Consider the following 22,554-nt stretch of genomic DNA (forward strand, 5'->3'; position numbering starts at 1 on the left):
GGTCACCCAGCACTGAACCCTCTCCCTCTCTCTCCCACTCCCTCCCTCCACACTTCTTATCACTTTGTTGCCACCACCCCAAGAAATTGTTCATAGTTTTACTGGGGTACCTTGAGATTTTGAGAGAAAACATTTTAATCAAATTTGAACATAATCAAATCCCCAAAAGCCAAACTTGCAAATGAGGAGAGTGAACTGTATTAGTTTATAAAATAATTTCTTTTTTCCATGTATGAAACACAACCAATGGTGAAAAATTAAAACTGAAAGAGAAAAGAAAGTCAAAGAAGCACAAGGTTATAAGTAATTAGCAGGAGCTGCAGAGCCTGAAATATGCTTTTAGCAAAACGCAAACCAGAAAAAGTGAGGAGGTGAAGGCTTTAAGGAATATTAGTGATAAAGATCTGAAACTAGTCGCAGTTTTTCATGGCATCAGTGCAACATAATAGGTTTCTCTGTTGATGGGATGCCTTAGATGTACAGATTCCCTCTTCCCTGGTAGTATTTACAAGAAGGCCAGTTTATGCACCTACTATTGATTCCCTGGTTTTATTTTTTGCTGTAAATGGTGAAATTGATTTCTAGCTTTATTGTTTTTTATGTTCTATAAATCTTATATGCCACCTTAAGAGAAAACAAAATGAGACATTTTAAAAATAAATGAATAGATACCGTGAATTTCATTATAATGAAAATACTACAAAACATTGTACACATACTTTAGTTTTTTGTAAGCCATCTCTTCATTATGTCATTTTGGTCTGATAAGCATTCAACTTAAGTCATTTACACTTCGATCCATCACCAATGTTTAGAGTAGAAACCAATTTCAGTGAGTCCCTTAGAATCATAGAATCAAAGAGTTGGAAGAGACCTCATGGGCCATCCAGTCCAACCCCATTCTGCCAAGAAGCAGGAAAATTGCATTCAAATCACCCCTGACAGAAGGCCAGATCCAGCCTCTGTTTAAAAGCTTCCAAAGAAGGAGCCTCCACCACACTCCGGGGCAGAGAGTTCCACTGCTGAACGGCTCTCACAGTCAGGAAGTTCTTCCTCATGTTCAGATGGAATCTCCTTTCTTGTAGTTTGAAGCCATTGTTCCCTTGCGTCCTAGTCTCCAAGGAAGCAGAAAACAAGCTTGCTCCCTCCTCCCTGTGGCTTCCTCTCACATATTTATACATGGCTATCATGTCTCCTCTCAGCCTTCTCTTCTTCAGGCTAAACATGCCCAGCTCCTTAAGCCGCTCCTCATAGGGCTTGTTCTCCAGACCCTTGATCATTTTAGTCGCCTTCCTCTGGACACATTCCAGCTTGTCAATATCTCTCTTGAATTGTGGTGCCCAGAATTGGACACAGTATTCCAGGTGTGGTCTAACTTTAAGTGTGAATGAGATAGTGGTAAAGCACATGATCTACTTGCAAGTGGTCCTAGGGTCAATTCCAAACATCTGGATGTACGACTGCAAAAAATTGGCCTAAAATTGTAAAGTTGCTTTGAAACAATATCAACAGTTTTGGGTTGGGTTTTTTTTTTTCCAATATTGTGGTTCAATATAAGGCAGAATCCTTTTTTCTATTTATTAAAGCTACAAATATGTTGCAATTGGCCACCTTGATTAACATTTAATGGCCTTGCAGCTTCAAAGCCTGGCTGCTTCCAAGCAACATTCACATCTGCCTTAAACAAACAAGAGTTCTTTCTCCAATCCTGCCGTATAAATCCCACTTGCCTAGTTTCCAATGGACCTCACAACCTCTGAGGATGCCTGCCATAGATGTAGGCGAAACGTCAGAAGAGAATGCTTCTGAAACATGGCCATACAGCCCAGAAAAAATCACAGCAAGCCTTCAACAATGCAAATATAATGTTGGTACCTCACTCAGAGGTTTTGCAGAAATAACAGTAGCTCTGGCAGAATGACTTAAGAGACTTAAATGCCGTTAAAGAAAACTGTTAATCTTTATCACAACCAATTTGTTATATGTCACACCCAGGTGTCCTATAAAAGCTTCTGACTCTGCAAATTAAACTGATAATGCTTACTTTAAAGGTATCTAAGCATCAACTCTGTAGTCTGTAGTCTAAGCATCAAGCTCTGTAGTCATTAACCTTTTAGGACCAACAGTGTGTGTGTGTGTGTGTGTGTAATTAACTAGAGGAAAATCATTTTTCTTAACACAGTTTTGTAACAGTTGGGACAAAATCATATTTTTCTAGTTCCTGATACAGTACACCTATATAAATAAAAATGTAATGTTCGTTTGTGGGATTAACAGAACTCAAAAACCAGTGAGCCAATTGACACCAAATTTGGACAGCATACACCTAATAACCCAATGTATGTCCTTCACTCAAACTTTTTTGATTTTGTTGTAGTTGCTGGGATTTATAGTTCACCTACAATCAAAGAGCATTCTGAACTCCACTAATTATGGCATTGCACCAAACGTGGCATACACGACTCTCATGACCAACAGAAAGCACCAAAGGGTTTGGTGGGCATTGACCTTGAGTTTGGGAGTTGTAGTTCACCTACATCCAGAGAACACTGTGGACTCAAACAATGATGGATCTGGACCTAACTTAGCACAAATATTCCATATGCCCAAATATGAACACAGATGGAGTTTGGGGAAAATAGACCTTGACATTTGGGAGTTGTAGTTACTGGGATTTATAGTTCACCAACAATCAAGGAGCGTTCTGAACCCCACCAATGACAGAATTGGGCAAACTTCCCACACAGAACCCCCATGACCAACAGAAAATACTTAAGGCCATCCAGTCCAACTCTCTTCACCAGGGCAAGAAAATGTAATCAGAGCCCTCCTGCCAAAGAGCCATCCAGCCATAGATATAGATAGATAGATACAATTCACACACACAGATATAGCATCATAGATTTGAAAGGGACCCCTAAAGAAAGACTATGATATGTTGCATTTTCCAGAGTAGGCAAACCAGACAATCTCTCCACATCAACACTGACAAAGAAACAACAAGAAATACTGTTTACCCACAAGCATAAAAAAAATTACATATATTAGAAACCAACACTTTCTCATTACTTTATTTTCCAGGTGACCAGACTGGGCCACAGCAATGCGTGGCAGGGGACAGCTAGTATTTTACTAAATCCATAGGTAGGCATGTTTCATTTAATAATAATTCATTTAATAATAATAGCATTTTTTTAAATTACAAGCCTTTAATTTTTTATTATGTAGCAGAATCAGAAAAATGGCACAACTTCTTAAAAATAAGTTGATCCAGAGAGATAAGCAAGGAACAAATAAATATAAATAATGAAATACAAAAGCAATATTTTTATGACAGTTTTTTAAAGTACAAAGGAAAAGGATTAAAACAATATCTGTTCACTTGCAATAATTCTTTGGGTAAAATATCCCGGAGACAGAAACCACTATTCCATATCTTGCATAAATCAAATGTGCTTAATGCACTCTGATTAGTAATCTGATCCAAATTCTCTGATGCTAATGCAAACCTGACAAAATCAATACCAAGTAATTTTTAAACCCACACTAAATAGTTACAAAACTAAAAATGCCATGAAATATACTGGGAAATATTAAAATTTACTATGCATAGACAATAACCTGACTGATAAATTTCATTTGAATTTATATGGCCATGTGGAAGATTTAATTTATACAGCTCCTGAAGCTGTTACATAAATATTGGTGAGTATTAAGGTTTGCTTTGCTTTCATGATTCTTTGAAATTTTGCAGTACCTGATCTCTGTTAAAAGTCTGATAAACAAAATAATTCACAATGGCAAGCTGTCCTTTCTTTCTCAAAATGTCTTTATATTTAAAGCTTTAAAAAAGACCTGGATTTTAATTAGAAATTTTAAAAACCTACACATAATGGAAAAGGGCATATATAAACTTTTATAAATATTTAAATTAATCATCAAACACAGCAAAAAAATCATTCTGTGTGTGTAGAAACCTAAAGTTAATGAGGAGGAAACCTGTTTCTACTTTAAACATAAACCAATCTGAATAAAGCAAACCCATGGGGTCTCTCCTGGGGCCCATCTACATAAGTCAAATAATACATAGTGCACGTGAATGGACTCCATGGCATCCACATGATGCACAGTGTCAATTTCCACTGATGTCCACCAAGGCCGACTTACACAGACTTGACCCACATTAGAGAAACGTTGGGGTTGCTCTGCAGCTTCCCAAAGTTCCAGAGCTTGCCTACCCTTTGTGATAGTGTAAACTGTTGAACCAGTTCTGAGTCATATTTATTTTATTTATTTCACACATTTCTACCCCGCCCTTCTCAACCCCCGAGGGGGGACTCAGGGCGGCTTGCAAAAGGCACAATTCGATGCCAACAACAACAAGACAAAACATTTATCAATCGCAATTATAAAACAATTAAAACAAACAAGTTATATATCACAATCAATAAAACCAATCTAATGTTCAACGTTCGCCAGCTCAGAATCCGTAAATTCATTCCACATTGTCAAATCCTATCAATTCTAGTTGTCATTGTCCTTTATCTATCTGCCAGATTACCCAAAGGCCTGGTCCCATATCCATGTTTTTAGTTTCCTTCTGAAAGAGAGGAGGGATGTCGATGATCTGATTTCTCCGGGAAGCGAATTCCACAGGTGAGGGGCCACCACCAAGAAGGCCTTGCTCCTCGTCCCCACCAATCTCACTTGTGAAAGTGGTGGGGCCGAGAGCAGGGCCTCCCCAGACGATCTTAAACTCCGAGGCAGGACGTAGAAGGAGATGCATTCAGACAGGTACGCTGGGCCGGAGCCGTATAGGGTTTTGTAGGTCAAAACCAGCACTTTGAATTGTGCTCGGAACTGGATCAGCAACCAGTGGAGCTGACACAACAGAGGGGTGGTATGTTCCCTGTATGACACTCCGGTGAGTAATCTGGCCGCTGCCCGCTGGACTAATTGAAGTTTCCGAACAGTCTTCAAAGGCAACCCCGTGTAGAGTGCGTTGCAGTAATCTATTCGGGATGTAACAGGAGCGTGGACCACTGTGGCCAGACCATAAGTGGCCTTGGCAGTTTACACAGCCATCCTACTTTTCCTGGGCTTAAACAGTCCAAGGCCAGGAGATGGCAGTTCCTGACCCTCTCATGTCCTCGACTTAGTGGCAAACATTGGGCATGAAATTGCTGGCAGTCATTGGCCATCATATCGATGGAGATTTGCGGGAGCACTACACAATTTGAGAAGGGAAAGGGAAAAGGAGAGTTCCAGAGCCGAGGGGCCGCCACCGAGAAGGCTCTGTCCCTCGTCCCCACGAGGGGTGAGGTGGCGGCCTCCTCACACGATTGCGAGGGTGGTGGGACTGAGAGCAGGGCCCCTCCAGAAGATCTTAATAACCTTGATGGTTCATGTGGGAGAATCCGTTCGGACAGGTAAATTGGGCCGGAGTCGTCAAGTAGGCGAAGTGTCCCTACTTTACAGCAGTCTCCTCCTCGTCACTTGCACTGCTCCCCGCCTTGGAGGCCCCCTCTCACCAGGCTGGTTGCCCAAGCTTGGTGCCCAGCCTGGCGAAGAAGGAGCAGGGAGCAATGGAGGGACGAGGAAGAGGACGCCACCACCGAGGTCCTCCTCACTGCCTCCACTGCTCCCCATCTTGGAGGCTCCTTCCTTGCCAGGTTGGGCGCTCTTGGGCACCCATCCTGGTGAGGAAAGAGCAAGAAACAACTATACAGTGTTCCCTCACTGCTCCCCGTGAAATAGCAAGTCCTCAATAAGTGAACCGTAAAGTAGCGAGGGAACACTGTATATGAAACTGCATTATATGGCAATGTAGGGTTCAAACCCCTTACAGAAGTGGTTGATGTCCAAAAAAGAACTACATTTCTGTATCCTTGCCTCATTGCCACCACTCCTCTTGAAATGAATAGCAAACAGAACAGAAAAATATAAGCAAAATAATTTTGGCTCCCACTTTCTTCAGTTGTTCAAAATAAAACTGAGGTGGCCATTTAGAGCACTCTGTGACCAGCATTCTACACTGCAGATTAACTGTATTGAATTGGATTATATGGCAGTGTAAACTCACATAATTCAGTTCAATGCAGCTGATTGTATTCTGAAACTGCATTATATGGTAGTTGTGCTGGTAAGGTTGTACCAGGAGCTCCAAATTTATTTCATTCTGTTAAAGTTTGCAGTTATAGGTAGCTAAGCTATAGGACGTAGACCAGCTCATCCTGTAGAAAAGCTTCCTTTCTCAATAACCATCCAGGGAAAAGTAACATCCGGGGGTACAGAAACAGAAATTCCAGGAGAAAGGTCCCAAAAGCTCTGGCTGAGAGCTCACAGCCTCTCAGCCTCACAGCATCAGAGGGAAACAGCCCTGAAGTTCTCAAAGAATTATCGGAAGGAGGACAACATTACAGATCCACTGAACTCCAGCTGAAATATCTTCAAGCCTCGGCTGGTAGATCTACTCGATACCCAGACGCACTTGGATTCGGTAGTAGCACCCATACCAATGAGGCATAGATAAAAAGCAGCCTGGGAGAGGTTAAAAAGGGGTTTTTTTCCTACAGAGAAAGTTCAGTTAACCAAAGTCAAGTACCAGTCCATTGAAGACTAGACTAAGAAAGCCTTGAAGTATTGTTTGAACCATTGAAGATTTGATGTTTGTTCCATAATAAAGACTTTGTTGTATCATTAAAGACTCTAAAGACCATCACTTCAGAGAAATCCCTGAGAACCTCTCTTTGAGGCGCCCCTGGCTTCCTGCTGGGCTTAAAGTATACGTCCTATAGAAAAGTTCAGCTATTACAGGCCCAGCGCGCGACAGAACAGTAGTGTAGCTCCAGTTTGAGACATATCAAAAGGAGGGGTAGAAGAAAAAGCTGGAAAGGATTCAAGGAAGGTGCATTTTATTGAAACACGTGAAAGACCAAAAGGACAGAAAGAAAAAAATGATAAACAGCCGGCATAAAAATTGTGGTCCTTTTCTACATTTAATCGTCCTTTGGCATTAGAAGGCTTATTTTTGTGATTTGCATCTACATTGTCTTCCCCAAGAGCTGGTCTGAAGCTGTAACAGTTGGAATATTTATTTGATTGTTTATTAGTGTGTCTGTTTTTCTGGGCCATTGGGCCTCATTTTATTTAATTGCTTTAAATTTGTACAGCTTTCAAATCACCTTCCAATGGGGGCTTTAGAAAATAATAGAAACAAAACCTCCAAACTGCTTGAAGCTTTGCCAATGTATTTTCATTTAATACTGCTCTATCCGGCAAAAGATGCTGGCTAATTCCCTCCTGGACTAGGTTAACAGAAGATGCTCATTTTCACTTTCAATAAACTGTGAAATTTATTTTAACATGTTTTAATTATAAATGGTATTCACAAGGCCTGTATTTGGAGGCAGGCTATTCTCCTCAAAATAATGTGATTTGCAATGCAAGCAGTGTGAATATCCCCCAGTAAAATAGCTTCCAACTTGGTTTCTAATGATGGTTTAAGAGCCCGAAGGGGGAAAAAAACATTGCATGTCTTAATAGAAAGTTTGTTTAATTTACACTTGTGTTTGAAATATTATTATTTAATTGGTTAAATGTTCAGTTCAAAATTTTATCTTCTTGTTTTCATTTGCCATAAACTTCAACTTAGCGTTGAATCACAGGTTTTAACCAGAGGCAAAAAATCCTAGGACTTCAGAAGAGGTCCACATACAGACCTGTTATTCCCAGAATTTCTGCCTTCATAGTCCAGACTTGATGATTTGCTGTGAGATTTAGAGGCTCCCAAAATGGCCACTGTAGGTGTGCTGGTACGGCTGTACCAGGAGCTCCAACTTTATTTTCTTTCTATTATCTGTTTGCAATCATAGGGCAGGCCTCCTGTACATCATAATTAAGCTTTAGTTCCGCCCCTTGTTCAGGGCTCTGGAAGGGAAAGGAGCCATTTTTTGGGCAGTCTCACATAAGGAAACTAAACTATAGGATGTAGACTAGCTCGTCCCGTAGAAAAGCTTCTTTTCTCAAGAACATCCGGGGAAAGAAAAACAGAAATTAAAGGGAAAAGGTCCCAAGGCTCACAGGGTGCAGACACCCTGTGATAATGCGGCATGTCTCATTAAGAGCCACATCCACTGTTTTAGTGTGGTGAGATGGGTTCCACCCTGGCCATGCGTACTCAGCAGCAGAGTAGCATAGTGCAAGGGCAGATGTCTTCACTGTGTCTGGTTGTGATCCCCAGGTTGTGCCAGTCAGCTTTCATATGATATTGTTTCTAGCACCCACTTTTTGCTTGATGTTCAGGCAGTACTTCTTGTAGGTCAGAGCACGGTCCAGAGTGACTCCCAGGTATTTGGGTGTGCTGCAATGCTCCAGTGGGATTCCTTCCCAGGTAATCCTCAGAGCTCGGGGTGAATGGCACATGTCTGTGTTCAAATGGCAGGAAAGGAGATTCCACCTAAAACATGAGGAAGAACTTCCTGACTGTAAGAAGAGCTGTTCAAGACTATAACTCTCGGCCTTGGAGTTCGGTGGAACCTCCTCCTTTAGAGGCTTTCAAACAGAGCCTGGATGGCCATCTATCTTGGATACTCTGTGCTTTTCCAGCATGGCAGGAGATGGGACTGGATAGCCTGTATGGTCTCTTTCAACTCTGATTCTATCAAAACACCCTACAGCGATGATTTCCGTAATAACGTGTCAAATGAAGTAATCGTTCCCTTTGTTTATTCAGTCTGCCATTTTTTTTTAATTCTGAGAAGGATTAGCAAGAAAAGCACTGAGAGAAGGATTCTAAGATTTGAGTCTCTTCTAACCCTGGGATCTGAGTCAAATATTTGCAATTTTAACAGAAGACAAAAGCCTTGAACGCTATTATGCAAACACAATTAATGTTTTAGATACTTCACTATCTGAAATAAAGATTGATTTTTATAAAGAGAATGGTAAATCTTTCTGATTCCATAAGAAGACTGCATGTGTGCAGGAGGCTCAGGATCAGGCTGTAAATATTCTATGGCAGCTTTAAAAACGAGATTATTACAGAATTCAATTTAGTATGCAACAGGCAACTTCATCAGATACATGAAGCTGAGAAGGTCATTTGAAGACTGAGGTGCTCTGGGGAATAAATAAAATTGAAAGCTCATTATTACAGATACGGCAACACATGATAATTCTTGAGAAGCCAAGTAGGTTATGAGCAAATATGAATGTAAGACAGTTTACTTTTTGCAGAGTAGGGACTGTGTATATACTTTTTAGACTTTGAAGATACAACTGGCATATTAATGAGTTCAACCTTTGCAGCCTCTCCCACCATCGTCCCTTGAAGCTCTGTTTAAGTATATCATATTTACTTGAGTCGAATGCTCACTTTTTCTTGGCTAAATTACATTGCTAAAATTGAGGTCCACATTAGATTCAATGGCATGTCAGAATCATGCACCTAAACCCATCTGTACTTTAGAGCAAGAGATCCCAGCTGGGGACAAAGAGATGAAAGGCCGCAGTGGCCATGAAAAGGCTGGTGGGAAAGCCACCAGTCTTTTCACAGTCACCACCACCTTGCATTACATTCGAACATCAGATTTGGCCTGTTTGAAATAACTAGCTTCAGTGTGAAAAATGAAAAAACTCATTATCACAAAACAGTTGACAAAGAAAATGGAAAAAAAATCAATGAAAATTATTTGTATATTCAGACCAGGGCTCATGGCAAATATTGCTGTGTAGGGACAATATTTCTGCCACTGCATATACACACATACTAAAAAAAATTAAAAAGACAAGTGTTGAGTATATATTATACATATATACTCAAACATAACACAAATTTGTTTACAATTTGTGAACATCCTGCAGCTCCTCCATGATGACATGATGGCAACAGTTTTGGTCAGCAATGTCTCCCAAAGTGACCCATTTAAAGTGGAATCTGGTGTCAAACAAGGATGTGTTATTGCCCCAACTTTATTCTCTATCTTCATCGCTATGATACTTCACCTAGTTGACGGGAAGCTTTCCACCAGAGTGGAAATCATCTATTGGACAGATGGCAAACTATTCAACCTCAGCAGACTGAAAGCCAAAACCATGGTTACAACAACATCTGTTATAGACCTCCAGTATGCTGATGACAATGTCATCTGTGCGCATTCAGAAGAAGATCTACAAGCCACTCTAAACACCTTCCCAGACGTATACGAAAAGCTCAGCCTGTCATTGAACACTGAAAAAACCAAGGTGCTGTACCAGCAGACACTAGCCAAACCCTCTCCAATACCAGTGATACAGCTTAATGGTGTAACATTAGAAAATGTTGACCGTTTCCGCTCCCTTGGCAGCCACCTCTCCACCAAAGTCAACATCGACACCGAAATACAACACCGACTGAACTCTGCGAGCGCAGCATTTTTTCGAATGAAGCAGAGTGTTTGAGGACTGGGAAATCCGTAGGGATACCAAGGTGCTTGTTTATAGAGCTATTGTCCTCCCAACCCTGCTATACGCCTGTGAGACGTGGACTGTCTACAGACGTCACATGCAACTCCTGGAACGATTCCATCAGTGCTGCCTCCGGAAAATCTTGCAAATCTCTTGGGAAGACAGGCGGACAAACATCAGCGTGCTGGAAGAATCAAAGACCACCAGCATTGAAGCGATGGTCCTCTGCCATCAACTCCGCTGGACAGGCGATATTGTCCGGATGCCCGACCACTGTCTCCCAAAGCAGTTGCTCTACTCCGAACTCAAGAACGGAAAACGGAATGTTGGTGGACAGGAAAAGAGATTTAAAGATGGGCTCAAAGCCAACCTTAAAAACTCTGGCATAGACACTGAGAACTGGGAAGCCCTGGCCCTTGACCGCTCCAGCTGGAGAGCAGCTGTGACCAGCAGTGCTGCAGAATTTGAACAGGCACAAATGGAGGGTGAAAGGGAGAAGTGTGCCAAGAGGAAGGCGCGTCAAGCCAACCCCAACCGAGACCGCCTTCCACCTGGAAACCAATGCCCTCACTGCGGAAGAAGATGCAGAGCAAGAATAGGGCTCCACAGCCACATACGGACCCACAAGAATACTGGAAGACAATCCTCCTTGGAAAATGAGGGATCGCCGAACTGAACTGAAACGTAAGTTCTAAAATGTTGGATGAAACTTACTCTCTCAAAAAACCAGTAGCACAATAATGTTGTATACATTACACTATGGCCCCCTTACCCACTGGACCAGTAACCATGGTTTCAGTTACCCACATATATATTATAAAATATAAATATATACATATATATTATAAAATATATATAATCTCTAGGAATTTTCTAAGTTCTCTGGATGATTATATGGTATACTTGTGCCGTCGCACGCTGAGCCTAGGCAACGTCTATTTGCAGGACGTGCTTTCTGTATGCCCAGCGGGATGCCGGGGCTGCCTCAGCTAAAGGGCCTCTAGGGTTCCCAAAACAAAGTTCTGTAGAGGCTCAAAGGGTTCAACAAAGTCTTTTATTAATGCTTAAATATTCAACAAATTAATCAAAGTAATAAAGTAACTCTGGAGAACTGGTGGCTTTCTTAATCTACCCACAAAGGGCGGCAACTGTTCCTTTTCCCTGGGGAAACCTTCTGACCCCTCCTTGGGGTCAGACCTTTACCTTACTGACATGAGGCCCCTACTCCTGGCTCCAATCTGCTTTATGGATAGCCCGAGTGTCCCTTACCAGTGTCCCTTTCTGTGTCTCTGCCGAGCTGGCGTCTTTTAGGTTTTCCACAAGCGTTGTGGAACCATTCCCTTTGTCCAGCAAAGCTGGCTGTAACTTTCCTTCCAACAAAGGCTGGCTGTAGAGCTGTGGAACTGTATTCCCCCAGCAAGAGCTGCGAGTCTGTATTTTCCAGCAAAAGCTGTAGGACTGTTTTCCCCAGAAGCTGTGAGAAACAAAGCTTTCTACAGGTGGGAGAAATTCACACATCCTGTAAGAAAGTCTTCACTGTACAAACTGAGCTAAAGGTCCCTTTTTCCCTCCTAGCCTGTAAAAAGGGGCGGAACTAAAGAACTTAACAATGATTGATGGGTCCTTGGCCTATGATTGCAACCTGGAGGAAGCTGCCAGATTGCAAAATGCATGCCCTAAATGAATTCATGCAAACAAGCAAAGAAAGAAAAAGCGGGGTTGAAGCTCCTGGCATAGCTGTGCCAGCACAATACTTTATTATTATTATTATTATTATTATTATTATTAAACTTTATTTGTACCCCGCTAGCATCTCCCGAAGGACTCAATGCGGCTTACAAAGGCCAAGGCCTCAACACACAATATAACAATACAAAACAAATACTTCTCCAAAAGTATACCATAGACACCTTGGGGGACCGAGAAAATACCTAGAGACTTTGAAGATGGAAACAATCCAGGTCAAAGATGACTGACCCTACTCCACCCTACAGGGTCTTCCACTCACAAAATGCTTGATCTATAGTACCAATTTAATTATCAACCAGGGTAATGAATTGTTTTGTATCAGTTGGCAGGTGGGTTAACTAAAACTTGGGTACCGGAAAACGGAATGTCGGTGGACAGGGAAAGAGATTTAAAGATGGGCTGAAAGCCAACCTTAAAAACTCTGGCATAGACACTGAGAACTGGAAAGCCCTGGCCCTTGACCGCTCCAGCTGGAGGTCAGCTGTGACCAGCAGTGCTGCAGAATTTGAAGAGGGCAAAAGGGAGAAACGTGCCAAGAGGAAGGCGCATCAAGCCAACCCCGACTGAGACCGCCTTCCACCTGGAAACCAATTCCCTCACTGCGGAAGAAGATGCAGAGCAAGAATAGGGCTCCACAAGAACATACGGACCCACAAGAATACTGGAAGACAATCAATTCGGAAAACGAGGGATCGCCTAACTGAACTGAACCTATGTAGGCTAGACAGATCCTCTTCAGCTTTAACAAATAATTTATTTAAGGTGTTGCCTTTCCATTCCAGAATGGTAGTTGTGCTGATTCGTTGTCCAGTAAAACCATGTTTTTAGTAGCTAGGCCTGCAGTTTGAGTCCTGAACCAACCTCTCTCTTCCCTTCATAAACAAAAACATTTAGTCAAACGTGTTAAGAAACTGTTTTATTCCTATGTTGCAGAGTGCAAAGCAGTAACAGATTGTCACTCACTCTTCTTTGGTTTTTACACAAATTACTGCAAACTTAATTTTAGAATAAAGAAAGGAACAGCAATTATGGATGGGAGAATCTCAAACCAGTACAAGATTGTGTTCCTCTTTTCTTTACTGCATTCTGAGTTCCAGATTTTTGCCACTGTTCTTGGAAGACTATTTTATAGGATGGAATACTTCACTATTGTTTTTTCCCCCCACATTTTAATATCCACTTTTCTTGAACTGTGTTTCATTTCAAAGAAGACCACACAATACATTTGTCTTCCCCTTTACTTAAATAACTTTACATATATTTCAAATGTTTTACACATCACCAGTACCTATTCTCTATCATAGAATCATAGAATCAAAGAGTCGGAAGAGACCTCATGGGCCATCCAGTCCAACCCCCTGCCAAGAAGCAGGAATATTGCATTCAAATCACCCCTGACAGATGGCCATCCAGCCTCTGTTTAACAGCTTCCAAAGAAGGAGCCTCCACCACACTCCGGGGCAGAGAGTTCCACTGCTGAACGGCTCTCACAGTCAGGAAGTTCTTCCTCATGTTCAGATGGAATCTCCTCTCTTGTAGTTTGAAGCCATTGTTTCGTGTCTCCAGGGATGCAGAAAACAAGCTTGCTCCCTCCTCCCTGTGGCTTCCTCTCACATATTTATACATGGCTATCATATCCCCTCTCAGCCTCCTCTTCTTCAGGCTAAACATGCCCAGCTCCTCAAGTCACTCCTCATAGGGCTTGTTTTCCAGACCCTTGATCATTTTAGTTGCCCTCCTCTGGACACATTCCAGCTTGTCAATATCTCTCTCTTGAATTGTGGTGCCCAGAATTGGACACAATATTCCAGGTATGGTCTAACTGAAGCAGAATAGAGGGGTAGCATTACTTCCCTAGATCTAGACACTAGGCTCCTATTGATGCAGGCCAAAATCCTATTGGCTTTTTTTGCCACCACATCACATTGTTGGCTCATGTTTAACTTGTTGTCCACGAGGACTCCAAGATCTTTTTCACACGTACTGCTCTTAAGCCAGGCCTCATCCCCCATTCTGTATCTTTGCACTTCGTTTTTTCTGCCTAAGTGGAGTATCTTAACTTCTATAACCAATTTTCCAAAAAAGCTTCCAATACTCGGGGCTGATATTCCATCACACAATATCCTGGAACACTCACATATCTGCTGTTTCGCAGAAAGCACAAGTATCCTGATCAGCGATTTTGAACTTCAGCCTTACCAAAGGGGATAAACATATACCTTCAGTTATTAAAAGTTTGAATGCCAAAGCCTCCCAGGTGCTGTATGCTTCTAGTATTTTGATTGGTGGCTTAATATCTCAGTTGGATAAGCAGCAAGCAATGTTTTTGAAGGCCTTCTTTCAGCTCCCCGATGTGTCCCAAGCTGCATCTTGCTGCTAGAATCTGGAGAAATCCCCGTCAACAACAACCTGGTGGTTGGATCTTAAATATTGGCTTAAGGTCAGTGTTTTTAGTTTTGATTCAGGTCTAATTTCCCATCTATCCCAGGATGAGTATTCAAGTAGCTGGTCTAGGCTCACTTCAGGGAAAGCCTTTCTCTATTGGCCTTTCTGCATCTCTTTTAACTCACCTGGGTTTTGACTTGGCACTTAAATCTATTAAAAATGAAAACTGTGGAACATTGCCTTCTGTGAGCTGCGCTCTCGCTCTTATGTTTTTTATTCCCCAAGTGCACTGTGTATATACTATGCCGGGCCGCTCCATGGAGCCAATTATCTCAAAAATTTAACCGTTGCCAAATACTGTGCCTTTTTTCCAAGACAAGATGTAATACGTTCCCCTCGGAAATGCTTCAAGGTAGATTTGTGGGTGTTCCATATAAAAAAAGACTTTGCCTATGCAGTAACTAGGAAGTGGAATGTATGAATCACATATTTTCCTGCGTGCGCCTGTATGTGTGTGTGTGTGTGCATGTATATATCAACAACACATTAGTAACCCACTACTGAGCAACCCACCTGGCAGATCAGCTCAATTCTATGTTACCTTTTTACTAGAAAATAACCTCCTCCATCTGACTCTGGCCATTGCCACATTATTCTCAGAGGTAGGCAAGATAAGACATCTAACTGTATTTGACTCAGGCTGAATTTCGCCTTTGCATTACTATTGTACGTATTTCGTTCAGCATGTTTTCCTGTGTTCGTCTATTAATCTGTACACACATGGGTATCTTTGACAGTTAAACATGCCAGGTGCTGTATGGTGATCATAGTCTCAGAAGCAGGACGGATATAAAAATTTTGCTCACCAGTAATATGGCTGTGTGGTTTTAATTTATACTTAATCCATATAATTTATGGTTTTGTACTGTGTTTCTGTTTTGTACGCAAGTTTAAACATATTTTATTAAGCTGTTGTTCTCTATGTTTTTAATTATATCCTTTGTTACATCCTACCATGGCTTTCCCCCACAAATATAGTGTGTGCACAGCTCTTTTAAAATGTATATAACTATTGCATTGCCTTGTGGTTTGTTGACTGAAAAAAGCATATTGGCTGACTGAAAATATTTGGTACAGTAACAAAACAACAAATATGACTCCTGAACTTCTTTCAAGTTACTGAGGGCCCTTCTACACAGTCCTATATCCCAGAATATCATGGCGGAAAATCCCACATTAACTGAGTGTGCACTCAGGTTCCTTCAGCACAGCTGAATAAAATCCCACATTATCTGCTTTGAACTGGAACATATGACAGTGTGTGTGCTGTCGCACGCTAGGCCTGTACAAAAGACTGCAGACAAGACATAAATTTTGTGTGCCCAACAGGACGCCGGGGCTGCCTCAGATTAAAGACCTTTGGATTTCCTTAAACAGAGTCTTTAGATTGCTTAAAGGTTCAACAAAGTTCTTTACTGATGAAAACAAACAGGTACTTCAAGGCTTTCTTAATAGTCTATTGGCTCTCTCAATCTTGTCCACAGGGGACAGGCACTGTCTTCATAACTGTATTTTGACTAATGGGGAAATCCTTAACCTCTTATCTGGGCAGTCTGTCTTTGCCTCTGTTGACGTGGAGCCCCTACACCCGGTACCAACTGCTTCTGGCTGCCGCGAGTGGTCCTTACCAAACAGAGTTCTTTGTAGACTTCCAGAGGAAAAGAAGGTGTTCAGGTTTCAGTGATGGCTGGCTGAAGCGCTGTGGGACTGGATTCTCTCAGCAAAGGAGCTGTAAGGCTGTAAAACCCTCAGCAAAGGAGCTGTGCTGAGACTGTATCTCCCTGGCCAAGCTATGGGGCTCTTTCTCCCCAGCCAAGCTGTAAACGATGAAGCTTTCTACAGGAGCTCCTGGTTTTATGTCCTGTATGAAAGACTTCTCTGTGTGGACTGACCCAAAATGGCTCCTATTCCCTCCAAAACCCAAAAAGAGGGCGGGTCTAGGGAACCTAATGATAATTTACAGATCCAATAAATGCAAATTAAGGAAAGCCAGCTAACTGCAAATGCACAGAACTTTAAAATACATGCAACACTCAATAAATGGAAAGGGAGGTTGGAGCTCCTGGTACGGCCGTACCAGAACAGTGTGGACTCCGATAACCCTGTTCAAAGCAGATATTGTGGGATTTTCTGCCTTGATATTCTGAGTTATATGGCTGTGTGGAAGGGCCCTCAGATAATCCAGTTCAAAGCAGATATTGTGGGATTTTCTGCCTTGATATTCTGGGATATAGGGCTGTGTGAAAGGGCCCTAAGACTTGTGTTCATCTATCTAGTTTATATTAAATTTCTCACTAACTGTTAATCTAACTTATCAATATCTGAAAGCTTTGTAAAGCAAATCAAGGAGTTGTAAACAACATGACTCCTAACATTTAATTTGCTCTCAACTGCTGTCAAGTAGACTTCAGTTTGTGGCAATCTTATGAGACCTGAAAATCAGTGATCGCCCTATCATTAGCAACCTTGTTCAGGTCATGCAGACCCAGGGCCATAGTTTCCTTGATTACATCTCTCTATTGGTAATGAGGTCCTCCTGTTTTCCTATGGCTTTAAACCTTGCCAATCATTGTTTTGTTTTCTAGTGAGTCATGTTTTCTCATAATATATCCAAAATATGACTGTCTCAGTTTAGTCATCTTGCCTTCTAGGGAGAGTTCAAGCTTGATTTCCTCTGGGGCCTATTTATTTGTATTTTAGCAACCTATAGTATTGTTCTGTCGCGCGCTGGGCCTGTAATAGCTGTACTTTCCTATAGGACGTATGCTTTAAGCCCAGCGGGAAGCTGGGGCGCCTCAAAGAGAGGGTGTCAGGGATTTCTCTGAAGTGATGGTCTTTAGCGTCTTTAATGATACAACAAAGTCTTTATTTTGGAACAAGCAACAAATCTTCAATGGTTCAAACAACACTTCAAGCCTTTCTTAGTCTAGTCCTCAATGGGCTGGTACCTGACTTCAATTAACTGAACCTTCTCTGTAGGAAAAACCCTATTTAACCTCTCCCAGGCTGCTTACTATCTATGCCTCATCGGTGTGGGTCCTACTACAGATTCCAAATGTGTCTGGGTATTGAGTAGACCTACCAGCTGAGGCTTGAAGATATTTCAGCTGGAGTTCGGTGGATCTGTAGTGCTGTGCTCCGTCAGAGAATTCTTTGAGAACTTCAGGGCTGTTTCCCCTCTGTTTGCTGAGAGGCTGTGAGCTCTCAGCCAGAGCCTTGGGACCTCTTCCCTGGAATTTTCTTTTCCCTGGAAGCTCTTTTCCCCTGGATAGTCTTTTTCCCTGGATGCTCTTGAGAAAAGAAGCTTTTCTATGGGACGAGCTGGTCTACGTCCTATAGTCTAGCTTCCTTGTGTGAGACTCACTAAAAAATGGCTCCTTTCCCTCCCAGAGCCCTGAACAAGGGGCGGAACCAAAGCTTAATTATGATGGACAGGAGAACTGCCCTATGACTGCAAACAGATAACAAAAAGAAAATAAAGTTGGAGCTCCTGGTACAGCCGTACCAGCACAAGTATCAATTTTATTAAATGTAACATTTAATTTTGTATTATTTATTTATTGAGTTCCTTCCTATTCCTAGGGTGGCAATAGGAAAAAATGCAATATTCATAAAAACTAGAAAATCAAGTTATTATTTATTGCTTTATTTATATTGTGCCTTTTCCTCTTCACAGGGACTCAAGGTAGCTTACAACAATTAAAAGAGATGTAGATAAAATTATCTCTAAAAATATTAAAAGCTAACATATAAAGAAGTTATCAACATAATTAAAGTAATCCATACATATCTATTGCAGAAGTCCTAACTTTTAATAAACTTTGAGACTTAGACGGCTTCCTTATAGAGGTACTTTTAGGTCGCATTTCTCCTGTTTCTGCTCTGAATTCAGACTCCCTCTACTGGACCGCAGCAGAATATCCTTTTACACACCATTAGGCATCTGCAGCATAAAGCTGGGAGTATGGATTTTTGCCCAGCAGATGACAAGTCAAATCAAAATTAATTTTTTATTATTACAGTTCTTATGTGTTTTCTCCTGCAAATCCTCCTTTAGAGATAAACTTTTTCGAATACATGTATTATAATATCTACTGATCACAGTTTGGAATGTCAGTTCTCAAAAGGACGTAATTGCCATGGTCATCCAATGAGTAATGAGTTTACTGCAATCCAGAAAGTGATTCACCAAATTACTTGTTACTAATATGATACCATTGCTACTGATATCATTGCTGGTATAATATCAGTGCTACTATGGCATGAGAAAAATACAAGAAAATCCTTTCCCATTTCCTCCCATGTCCAAAAGATCATAATTCTGAATGCCTTTCCTATTCTCCTACACAGGCACACCATAGCAGACCAAGTCACTGCAAAAGGAATTGTACATGGATACATTGGGAAGGCACATCGAAGCTGCCATTCAATCAATTCCTTTTTCATTGTTGTTCTCGGGCATGACCCTTGCTCTTTTCTCACCCATTACTCTGCAGAGTCAGAGTACACCCAGTAATAAATAACAGGAAGGGACACTATTACAGAGAAGACTACCAAATTACAGTGCCGGCACTGACAAGCAAAACAGTAATACTGCTTCATTCGACACAGTGAATCGCAGCACTCTCTGGACCATCCTCCAAAAAATCGGGTGCCCAAACAAATTTGTGAACATCCTGCAGCTCCTCCATGATGACATGACGGCAACAGTTTTGGACAGCAATGGCTCCCAAAGTGACCCATTTAAGGTGGAATCCGGTGTCAAACAGGGATGTGTTATTGCCCCAACTTTATTCTCCATCTTCATCGCTGTGATACTTCACCTTGTTGATGGGAAGCTTCCCACCAGAGTGGAAATCATCTATCGGACAGATGGCAAGCTATTCAACCTCAGCAGACTGAAAACCAAAACCAAGGTTACAACAACATCTGTTATAGAACTCCAGTATGCTGATGACAACATCGTCTGTGCGCATTCAGAAGAAGATCTACAAGCCACTCTAAACACCTTTGCAGAAGCATACAAGAAGCTCGGCTTGTCATTGAACATTGAAAAAACCAAGGTGCTGTTCCAGCAGACACCAGCCAATCCCTCTCCAATGCCAGCGATACAGCTTAATGGTCTAACATTAGAAAATGTTGATCATTTCTGCTACCTTGGCAGCCACCTCTCCACCAAAGTCAACATCGACACCGAAATACAACACCGCCTAAGCTCTGCGAGCGCAGCATTTTTCCGAATGAAGCAGAAAGTGTTTGAGGACCGGGACATCCATAGGGATACCAAGGTGCTTGTTTATTTAAGTGTAATTCAAAGCAAATATTTATATATACTAGCCATCCCCTGCCACACTTGCTGTGGCCCAGTCTGTGAATATGTGTTTTGTGTGTGTATATATATGTATGTGTGTGAATATATATATATATGGGTTTGAGCATGCTTTGTAATGTAATTTTTGGGGGGAGGTTTTGCTTTTAAAGTCCCTTCTGCTGTGTTTTTCAGTGTTTTTATGAGTGATGGTCACTCATTGGCCTGATAGGTGTATTGTGTCCATATTTGGTGTCAATTTGTCTAGTGGTTTTTGAGTTATGTTAATCCCACAAACGAACATTACATTTTTATTTATATAGATTTGAACTTAAGATAGCATAGGGAAACGTTAACACCCTGTGGTGTTTGTTTTGCTGTATGTGCCCCTGTTCATAAGATTTCAACTCACTTTCCATCCCTGTGATAATTGGATTTTGTTGTGGAAGCAAGGACTGGAGCTAAAGCTTCAGTTGAGACATCTTTTCCCCCTGGTAACTCTTTCATGAGTAAATTTCCCTTCCTAGGGGTAGATTTCTCCTACTTTCCGTTGTTTCATCCCTGTCCTTAACTGTGATTCATTTGTAAGTTGGATGTTTGTAACTCAGGGACTGCCTGCATACTGATCTAGTATCACATGTTTATAGACACATTCACAGCTTCTCCTAGTACTTGTGGTATAGATGTTATTTTTATGCACAGGAGCAACTGCTACATATAATGCAATGGGGGAATACAGTGGAAAGATCTTGAACAAGTAATCTCTTTCTCTAGGAAATTCCTGTCCAAATTATCCACTTTTTATTTATTTATAATAGGATCAAAATCACATGACTCTCCAGATGTTGAGAGATACAGAGACATATCTATACTAGCATATGTTATGGGATCTCTTCAAAATGTAAAACAACTTGGAGTAGAAGATTCTGCACAGATACAGAACAGAATTACCAGGAAGGTTCAGAATGCAGGTTGTCTAAAGAAGCAAACAGTAATCTGCTCTGCCATATGGGTTTGTTGGAGCATGTAAAAATCAGTTGGTGAGTGTTTTAACTGAAAAATGCAAAGCAGGAAGCTGGTTGGTTGGGCTACGATGCTAGCTGATCCTGGGCGTTTTGGCAACAGTTACATGTTTAGGTTTTGTGTGCAAGTTAGTATATTTTCTGCTTCTGAGCTTCACATGGACACCCAAAGAACATTTGAATCTCTCTCAAAGCACACTGTGAGAGTCAGTGCAACTGTTTATATGACTGTATATATGTTGCTTTGCATAACAAAGAGTAAACACCTTATTCTTTACTGAACATCTGCACGACATATCTTTTCTCTAGCAAGACAGTATGTGGATTGGTAAAGACTTGAACTATGCATGATTTTCATTCCGCCACAGGTTTTAATGGGTTAAACTAACATCGACATCATTATATCATGTTATGCAGCAATACATTGCTTTATCTTAATCTGTCATCATAGAATCATAGAATCAAAGAGTTGTAAAAGACTTCATGGGCCATCCAGTCCAACCCCATTCTGCCAAGAAGCAGGAATATTGCATTCAAATCACCCCTGACAGTTGGCCATCCAGCCTCTGTTTAAAAGCTTCCAAAGAAGGAGCCTCCACCACACTCCAGGGCAGAGAGTTCCACTGCTGAACAGCTGTCGCAGTCAGGAAGTTCTTCCTCATGTTGAGATGGAATCTCCTTTCTTGTAGTTTGAAGCCATTGTTCCATTGTGTCCTAGTCTCCAGGGAAGCAGAAAACAAGTTTGCTCCCCCCTCCCTGTGGCTTCCTCTCACCTATTTATACATGGCTATCATATCTCCTCTCAGCCTTCTCTTCTTCAGACTAAATATGCCCCGCTCCTTAAGACGCTCCTCATAGGGCTTGTTTTCCAGACCCTTGATCATTTTAGTCGCCCTCCTCTGGACACATTCCAGCTTGTCAATATCTCTCTCTTGAATTGTGGTGCCCAGAATTGGACAGAATATTCCAGGTGTGGTCTAACCAAAGCGGAATAGAGGGGTGGCATTACTTCCCTAGATCTAGACACTATGCTCCTATGGATGCAGGCCAAAATCCCATTGGCTTTTTTTGCTGCACATCACATTATTCAAAATGTCTTGTAAGGAAATTCTATTCTGGTGAAAATATACATATATTGCATTTTATTGAACTACTGGCAGCTAGCTTCATGCATAAAAGTAACCACACTAACCCTGTATCTTTAAAATATTCATAGCCAGAATTTTTGTAATGCAGGGTCATAAGGACATACTGCAAGTCAAAATGAAATGGCATAAAGTTAACTTGAACGACTCTAATATGTTTTAAATCATTATATTTGAATAATAAGTGATAAATGCCAAGTGACTGACATTCATCCCAATGAATCAATTCAGATTTAATGGAAAAAATATAACTTCCTATCATGAACAAAAGCTTGTGGAACCTTCAGGTTCACATCTCTATATTTCCACATTAGCCATAAGGAGAGGAAGGCAATTAAAATCTTTCATTTTGCCATATCATATGAATGTGGCAAGCACTAAGGATTATACAAAATATCATTCCAGTTGTTCTTGGCAGGACAAACACAAAAATGGTACC

General features: G+C 41.3%; 1 protein-coding gene across 5 annotated transcripts in view; it reads right to left on the bottom strand.

The window, feature by feature from the left end:
• The window catches only part of LOC132782172 (protein sidekick-1), a 986,469-nt gene that overhangs the window by 939,128 nt on the left and 24,787 nt on the right, over window positions 1-22,554 (bottom strand). The gene's annotated exons all lie outside the window — the stretch shown is intronic.

This window comes from Anolis sagrei, chromosome X, assembly GCF_037176765.1.
Source record: "Anolis sagrei isolate rAnoSag1 chromosome X, rAnoSag1.mat, whole genome shotgun sequence".
NCBI lineage: Eukaryota > Metazoa > Chordata > Lepidosauria > Squamata > Dactyloidae > Anolis > Anolis sagrei.